General features: G+C 54.3%; 1 protein-coding gene across 1 annotated transcript in view; it reads right to left on the bottom strand.

The window, feature by feature from the left end:
* LOC109315955 (glutamate receptor ionotropic, NMDA 2B-like) overlaps positions 1-5,689 on the bottom strand; it is a 191,182-nt gene extending 185,493 nt beyond the window's left edge. Inside the window, exon 1 of the mRNA XM_019543918.1 lies at positions 4,918-5,689. The gene's annotated coding sequence lies outside the window, so the exon portion shown is untranslated. The remainder of the gene's footprint in view (positions 1-4,917) is intronic.
* Positions 5,690-7,699: the final 2,010 nt, after the last annotated feature.

Consider the following 7,699-nt stretch of genomic DNA (forward strand, 5'->3'; position numbering starts at 1 on the left):
AACAAGCTAAGGCTCCTAAATTATTTATGCACTTTTAACTATGTTACTTCAGGTCAACCAAGTTGAAGGCCTCTCTCTAGTTCCTAGGCAAGTGGTCATTATCAGAACTGCATGAGAGACCAAAGACTACATAGACCATGAAGATTCAAGTCCCCTTTGACCCCGATGGCATTCCTTGCTCATAAAGATGAAGCAAAAGTACACAGCCATGTTAAGGAAGCTGTACTGGTTCTTAGGAAAAAAGAGCACCTCGATACACTGAGGCTACCAGTTTGACACCAGGTCCTGTACTGCTCTACTGACTTCCTTGAAATGTTCCTGAAGTAGCAGTAGTCTGGATTGCTTGGCTTGAGGTCTCCATCCTCCACTCATTTTATACTTTTGCTCCACGCTCTGTTTTGGGGTGGAGAGGTTGTTTCCTGTATAAGCTCGATTCTGAGATTTGTTCCCTCTCCTCTCAACTGGTTTTCCCAGCTGATGTTCACACTTGCTGGCATTCACTTAATATAAATCAACACCTTCAACCACCATGTTTACCAGTTCCCATGACACTTCCTTGGAGGGATAGGTGCACCACAGTGTTCTCTGCCTGGTGCCCCTTCTCCTCCTCAACCCTCATTTTGAATTTACAACCCATTCTCATACCTCTATTCTCTTTATTTGCCTCCAGATATTTAGCTGACCCTTGCTCTGTTACAGTTCTTCCCTTTTGGTTGGCAAACTACTCTTTTTTATCCTCTGGTGGAAATATCCTTGGACAACTCCCCCAACTTACAGAGATGAAATAGGGTGATCCTTCAAGGAGCACTAAATTCATCCAATGTATGTTTAAAAATAAGAAACCTATCTCCCCTGCTCCACAAGAATAATGCTCAGCGCATTCTTAACATGCTAAGTAGCAAGAGACTAAATAATGAGCAACTTTTGCTCAAAGGAATAAATTAGTGGTGGTTTTAGTTCGCTTACTTCCAGGGTACTCTATAACCTGCTCCAACACACATCTCTGCCTCTCCACATGTAAACCTCAAAGCTATAAAAACAAGCTTGTATCCACTGAGCATTTTTCTTGCCTTTGACTGGCTGAGTATGTAGGCTATTTGTTATAGACATGTTCAGGGGTATGTCCCTTATCATGCGGGTATTGATTGGTGCAGGGGTTTACATACACTCATTTCTTTTTTCGCATAGTTGCTTGCAAGTCCTGGGCTACACAACACCACTTGTTCTGAGGAGGTTGTGCATGATAGTGCTACTGATCTACATTATGGTTTCAGTTCCTCCCTTTTCACCAAAATAAAGTGAAGCTTTGCTATTCAGCTAATTCAGCCAAACTCTCAGCAGGCAGAAAGTAGCAGAGTTGCATTAACTTTGGTGGAGTAATGCCAATTTACATGAGCTGATGTTTTGCCTTGGTGACAGCAAACAGTTTGATGGGAAATAAAGGTAGGTCACAGGGGGCTTGGAGTCACCTTCATGGGTCAAGGATGATGCTCCCTTTAACTTCTACTGTGACATGCTTGTAAACTGCAGCAAAAAAAACAGGACTCAGAGAAGATACGAGACAACTGGTAGGCGAAAGATTGCAATTGGATCTTACTATTGTCACTCTTAGTCCTGTTCCACAACCTCTAGTGCTGCAATTTTGCAATTGCCATTTCATCTCAGTCAGGAAGGCACTTGGTGCAGAAACTGGTGTGTTTGACCACCAGCGAAGAAACTAGATTAATAAACAGATTCACTATGCTTGAAAGGGTTCTTATGGATGGGTGGAGGGAGGATGGATCAGTGTAATGGGAGATAACTTATAATTTTCTCCCAGTTACTCCCAGCTTTTCTGTTGAATATAAACATGGGGGGAGCCAAATACATTCGTAAGAGGCAAACCATCTTAGAGCTCCACTGCAGGCACTTCGATATTAACAAAGCCATATAGTAGATTACACAGATACAGTAACTAAATCCATCTCTATCTATTAAGGCAGCTCAATCTCCTATATTTTAGGCAGTCCATTTCCTCATTATATGTAAGGGCCTATATAAAGCCCTCCCCACATTTTCCCACTGCTCTGGCAGACCTCATCTGAGTAGCTACCAGGATTTGATGGCAAGGCTTGGTGCAGGAGGTGTACAAGGAACCCATCTCTCTCTTAGGGGTGGGAAAGTGAAGGCTGTTAACCATCAGGGACCAGGACCAACTTTCACATCATCTTAGGCTCTTGAAGCCTAAGGCGTGAAATACCAGACCAGGGACTCAACCCGCTGCAGACACTAACCCAGGGGTGGGCAAAATGCAGCCCGCCAGGCCATTCTATCCAGCCTATGGGGCTCCTAAAAAAATTAGAAAATTAATATTTATCTGCCCCGGATGCCTGTCATGAGGCCTTCGATGGCTTGCCAAAACTCAGTAAGTGGCTCTCCGTCTGAAATAACTGCCCACCCCTGCACTAACCCCTAGAGCACTGTGTAGGCTTTGCAGCACTGCTAGGCTCTGCCAGCTTGGGACAGAGAGAACAGCACTAGGAATTAAAGCCAGGCCACCCACATAGTACTGCAGAAACCCTGAATCTAAGCTCACCAGGCCCTGAAAATCTAGGTCTGTGAATCAAAACAAGTCCCTACAGTAGCACCAAGCACTAACCACTGAATCCAGATTTTACCTGTCTGTTTGAAACAAAATAGGGTACAAGTCTGTTTTAGCTCAAAGAGGTGTACTTAAAGTACACAAATAAATAAAAACACTGTTCCCCCTCCAGATGAGATTTTCCAAAGCTGCTAATATTGCAACTGCCTGCTAAAATAACTGCTGTTTTGGGAAGAGAAACATCTTGATGAGATTTTCTCCTCCTAGTGCTGTCTCAGAGGCCTAAAGCTATAGGTCTCTGTGTGTTGCAGACTTAGGAGCTGTTGGCTGTGGGAAAGCAAAAGGCTTTGGTGAGCCTGTGGAGATGAGAAAGAGGGGATGTAAAACAAGTTTCAACTGATGCAAGTGCCTCGCAAAAACTGCACTGGGCAAGCGCTTTCAATGACCCACACCAGAGGGTGCCTCTGACCCCATCAATTGTTTAACTCGTTGGGGGGGGGGTATTCAGGGTGTCTCTGTGAGGAGGCTCCCTCCCCTGCAGTGGAGACCCACCCCGGCTCGGGGAGCTGTAGGGAGAGGAGGGAGCAGGTGGAGACTTGAAGGGGGAACCGGCCCTTCCTCCTCTCCCATGCCCTGCAGGGCGCTGCTCAGAGACCCCCGGGAGCAGGCGCTCCTTCCTCCTCCCCGAGCCCACAAAAGCTCCCGAGACGCCCGAGAGAAAGCGCCAGGACCGGGCAGAGCGGGCTCAGCGGACCCCCTTCGCGCCTCCCTGCCCTGCCTCAGGGCGGCCCCTGGCAGCGCGGCGGCAGGGGAAAGGGGCCGCTGCCAGGCACGTGCCTGTCCCCGCCTCTCCCCCTCGGGCCGGGCCGGGCAGCCACAGCTCCCCGCGCCCACGCCCATGCTGAGGCTGCTGCCCGGGCAGAGCAGGGCAGTACCGCCGAGGGGGTGTGGCAGGGAGGAGGCCCCCGGCCCGGGCGCCGCGCTCTCGGCCTCGCCCCGGACTTGCGCGTGCGAGGGTGGCGCCGGCCCGATGCCCGGGGGCCGGGCGCCAACGTGACACGCCGGACCGGGGCCGCCTCCCGCTCCCTTTGTCTCGCCACCATCTTACCGGCGGGCTCATGTTACCGCCTGACCCAACCCGGCCCGGTCCGCACGGGCATGCGGCAACATGGCCATTTTGCCCCGGTGTAAGTAGAGCGGGGTGGGGGTGCGCGTGGAGCCGGAGGAAGACGGTAGGGGAGGGGTGTGCGCGTGTGTGTGACGGGAGCCAGAGCGTGGCTGTATGGTGTGTGTGCGCGCGCCCGCGCGGAGCCAGAGGAAGAGGTGTGTGTGTGAGATGAGAGCCAGGGGAAGATTATATGGGGCGGGGGGGTGATGTGTCTGAGATGGGAGCCAGGGAGAGATTGTATTGGGGGGGGTGTACCCAGAGGACGACTGTATGGAGGTGGGGAATGAGGTGTGATCGGAGCCAGAATGTGGCTGTATGAGGGGGAGGGGGAAGAGAGTGTGTGTGTACGTATGTGTTGAAAACAATCGCCACAGCAGTACCCAGGGACCAAAAAAAAAAAAACCCAACCACAAAAAAAAAATGACATGCATTAAACCCGCGACCGTGTCGGAGTCAAGCGCCCGGCAGATTAAAACTGAGTCTCTTGACGTGCCTGGACTTAAAATAGCCCTTCACCTACAGGCAAGCGCGCGCGCGCGCACACACACAAGCACACACGCACAGCAGCCACCCTTCCGAGGACCAGGCAGGGATCTCCATCCCCGGGCTCCATTTAGACCAGCTCCACCGCATTGGGCCTCCAGCGATCCTGAGGCCCTGGTGTGCTGGAAGTAATGCACCACTCGTACAGGCAACAAGCAGGTGGAGAAGCGCCGCTAGCCGCGATAAGCTGTGTGTTAACATCCAAAGCATGGCAAGCACGAGAAAGAAGCTGCCGAGGCAGGGAACAGAGGGGAGACAAAGGCAATTTGCTGAGGGCTGGATTGGAAGGGATCTGAATTTCCCCTCCAGCCCCTCTCCTCTGCTTCTCTACCCACCCCACTCCCCCCCAAAAAAACAGACCTCCAGAAGACTTTCCCTTAATTCACCCCTATGATCGGGAACTCAAGCGTTCCTCCCCCACCCTCCACATCCTGGTGGATGAGACAAGGGAAGAGCGGAATCAACATGTCTGATGATTATTGCCTCCTTTTAGCTCCTAAAAATGACACCCCCGGCCCTCTTACTACATGGGGCGCGATTTGTTTTCTTTACCAATTAATGAATTAAAATGATCTTGGAGGGGAGGGGGGGAAAGAAGAAAGGAAGGAAAGGGGAATCTCCCTACCTTGGTTTGTAGAAGCAGAACCTCTAGATGGACAGATTAAGGGAGTGAGCATGTTGGGAATATCCAGTCTCCTCTTCTTGCTTGCATATCCACATAAGAAGAATAAGGGTCGGGGGACAAGCAGGTGGAAAGACAAAGAAAAAAATCCTATTTGGCAGTAAAAAAAAAAATCTGGAAATCTCGTGTCTTCGAGCGGTGCAAATGGAAAGGGAGAAGAGCTTCGCTTCAGAGAGTGCGGCAAGGGTCGTAAAATGCAGGCTCCCCAGCAAGCATTCCTCGTGCCTATTTCTGTATGTATCTATATATTAAAAAAAAAGAAGAAATAGATTCTTATCATGACTCTTTTCCCGGAGCCCTAGTGGAGAAGATGGTGTTTGGAGCAACTGGAGGTCGGTGCCGGTCCTCTGTGAAGCATGATTATTCCCAAAGCGTCCCCCTCCTGAAGGGGAAAAAAAAGCATCAATATTTGATGAGAGGGGGCTGAGGGCGACCAAACCCGCTCCCCAAGAAAGACATGAAGAGGGCTGGAAGAACGAGAGGCAAAACGCATTTCCCAACAGCGCACACGAGCGGAATCAAAAAACAGCTGGCACGAGTCTATAAATAACTCGGGTACGGTCTGGCTCTCCCATTCCTGGGCTCAGCACGGCTACGAGCCGGGAGAAGGAGCGAGTCGCCGGGAGAGCGCGGCCCCCCCACCCCCGTACACACGTACAGAGTCGCACCCACCCCTGGCAACGAGCACTTAACTAGCTGAGCGAGTGCCGCTCCCACCCCCATCTGCATTGCTGCTGACACGTCTGTCCGTCTCTTCCCACCCCCTCCCCTCCTCTCCCCTCTCCTCCCACCCCTCTTTCGGCCTCAACGGGGCTGTGCTGGTCGAGGGACCGGGCGGCCGATCTGGGCTTTGCTGGGGGGGACCGGGCTGGGCTCCTCCACCTGCGGCGTGTCTGAGGCGGGGGTTGCACCGTGCACCGCCCGGCCCCGTGGAGCCAGCGGCGACTCCCAACGGCGCCTTAGCAAGGCGGGGGGGGGGCGGGAAGGGAGCATTTATTTGAGTGAACTCCCAGGTATTCTCCCCCCCGCCCTTGCACAAGAGCCATCCCCATCCTCCTCCGGGCGGCTGTCTGCCCGAGACACGTACCTACGAGCCCCGCTTCCACAATGCTCAATGCTCGGGGCTGGCTCTTTCCCGCCCCTCTCCTGCAAAGCAGGGCGCCCATCCGCCTCGGGCATTTTGAACTTCCCCAGGCTCACTCGGGATCTTCTGGGGAGGTGGTTAGATCAGAGGTATCGGGGTCGAATCCCCACCTTCCCACAACTCCCTCTGCAATACACCCCCCCCCGGGGGGGCTCGCAAAAGGCGGCGAATCAGACGCAGGCCGGAGGGTCCAACACGGAGGGAGCGAGCCGGGGGCCTGGGCCGCCCCCGCCCCTTGGTGGCGTTGCAGGGGCATTGCCAGACACGGGCAGCGGGGCGGGAGAGACAGGGGCGCGGGGAAGCGGCGGAGGCGCTGGCACAGGCAGCTCCCACGTCACGCGCGGGAGCAGGGGGAGGCTTATCCCGGAGCCACGGCGCCTCCTGCCGGCCAGAGGCGGGCACAGCCGAGCCCCGGGGTCGCGTGTCCTGCCCCAAGCCGCGGGCAGCCGACGCACCTGGGCCCGAGAGGAGGGGGCGGCGAAGTGACCTCCTGCTCCGCTGCAGGGCCGGGCACGTGTCCGCGGGGCAAACGCCGCCCTTTCCCCTGCCTGGCGCGGGCGCCTCGTGCCCCACTACCCCTCATGCTGGAGGAGTCGAAGGGAGGGAGGCGCTGGGTTTGCGCGGGAAAGAAAGCGAGAGGCGCCGCCTCAGAGAGCCGGCTTCGTGTCTACTCAGCTGCAGCTTAGGGAGCCCACAGCCCCCGCTGCCTACAGCCCCTTGGCATCCACCCCGCAAGGAAGTCCTGCTTCCTAAGGCTTTCCTCGGGCCAACCATTAGGAGAACCAAGGTGACAAAAGGTGGGGGGGGGCACCAAAATGATACAAAGAACAAAATAACAGAAACATCATTCCGAATAACAGCCCTGGCCGGCTACAGCTCCACCTTGGACCCGCTCTGCCTCCAACCCTGCTAGTGCCCTTCACTACCTGCCCCCGGGCCAGTGGTGCCCCTCACTTCGGGCCAGCACACCCAGGGCCAGCATTGGGACTGCTGGCACTGGCAACACATAGGGGGTGCATGTACCCCCTGAGAGCCCCACTCTCCACTTAGGGCACTGGCTAGGCAGTGGGAGCGCCAGATGTAGCACCATGGCTGCTTCTGGGAACACCGCAGCCACTTCCCAGTCAGTGAGTTTTGCCACAGGGGGGACCCCTTCCCCACCGGTTGGCAAGATTGGCCACAGGGGAGCTCCCCCAGTCGCTGACTGGTCACTGGGGGGCACTTGTCCCCCTGACTAAGGTGGCACCAGTCGCCCATGACTGCAGGGGCCAGTGTCCAGGCTGCTCTTCCCACCAAGCCATAAAAGTTCATTCTAGACTTATTTTCCTCTATATTGGAAGTGGTAGGGACACTGAAGTATACAGTTTGCCTAGGGAACCAATTACCCTTGGACTAGCCCTGGACAGCAGGCATCTTTAGAAGGCTATCCCCTGGTTAGCTCAGTCACAGGACACTTGCCCTGGGCAAGGGGTTGGGAACTCCAGAGGGCTAGCTTTCACTAATAACTCTTTAGAGGCCACTTCTCTAATGCTTTCAGACATGCCAACAAGAAAGTCAGTTGCCCTAAAATCTAATGCCAGC

This window comes from Crocodylus porosus, unplaced genomic scaffold, assembly GCF_001723895.1.
Source record: "Crocodylus porosus isolate Cpor-Errol unplaced genomic scaffold, CroPor_comp1, whole genome shotgun sequence".
In the NCBI taxonomy this organism is placed as follows: domain Eukaryota; kingdom Metazoa; phylum Chordata; order Crocodylia; family Crocodylidae; genus Crocodylus; species Crocodylus porosus.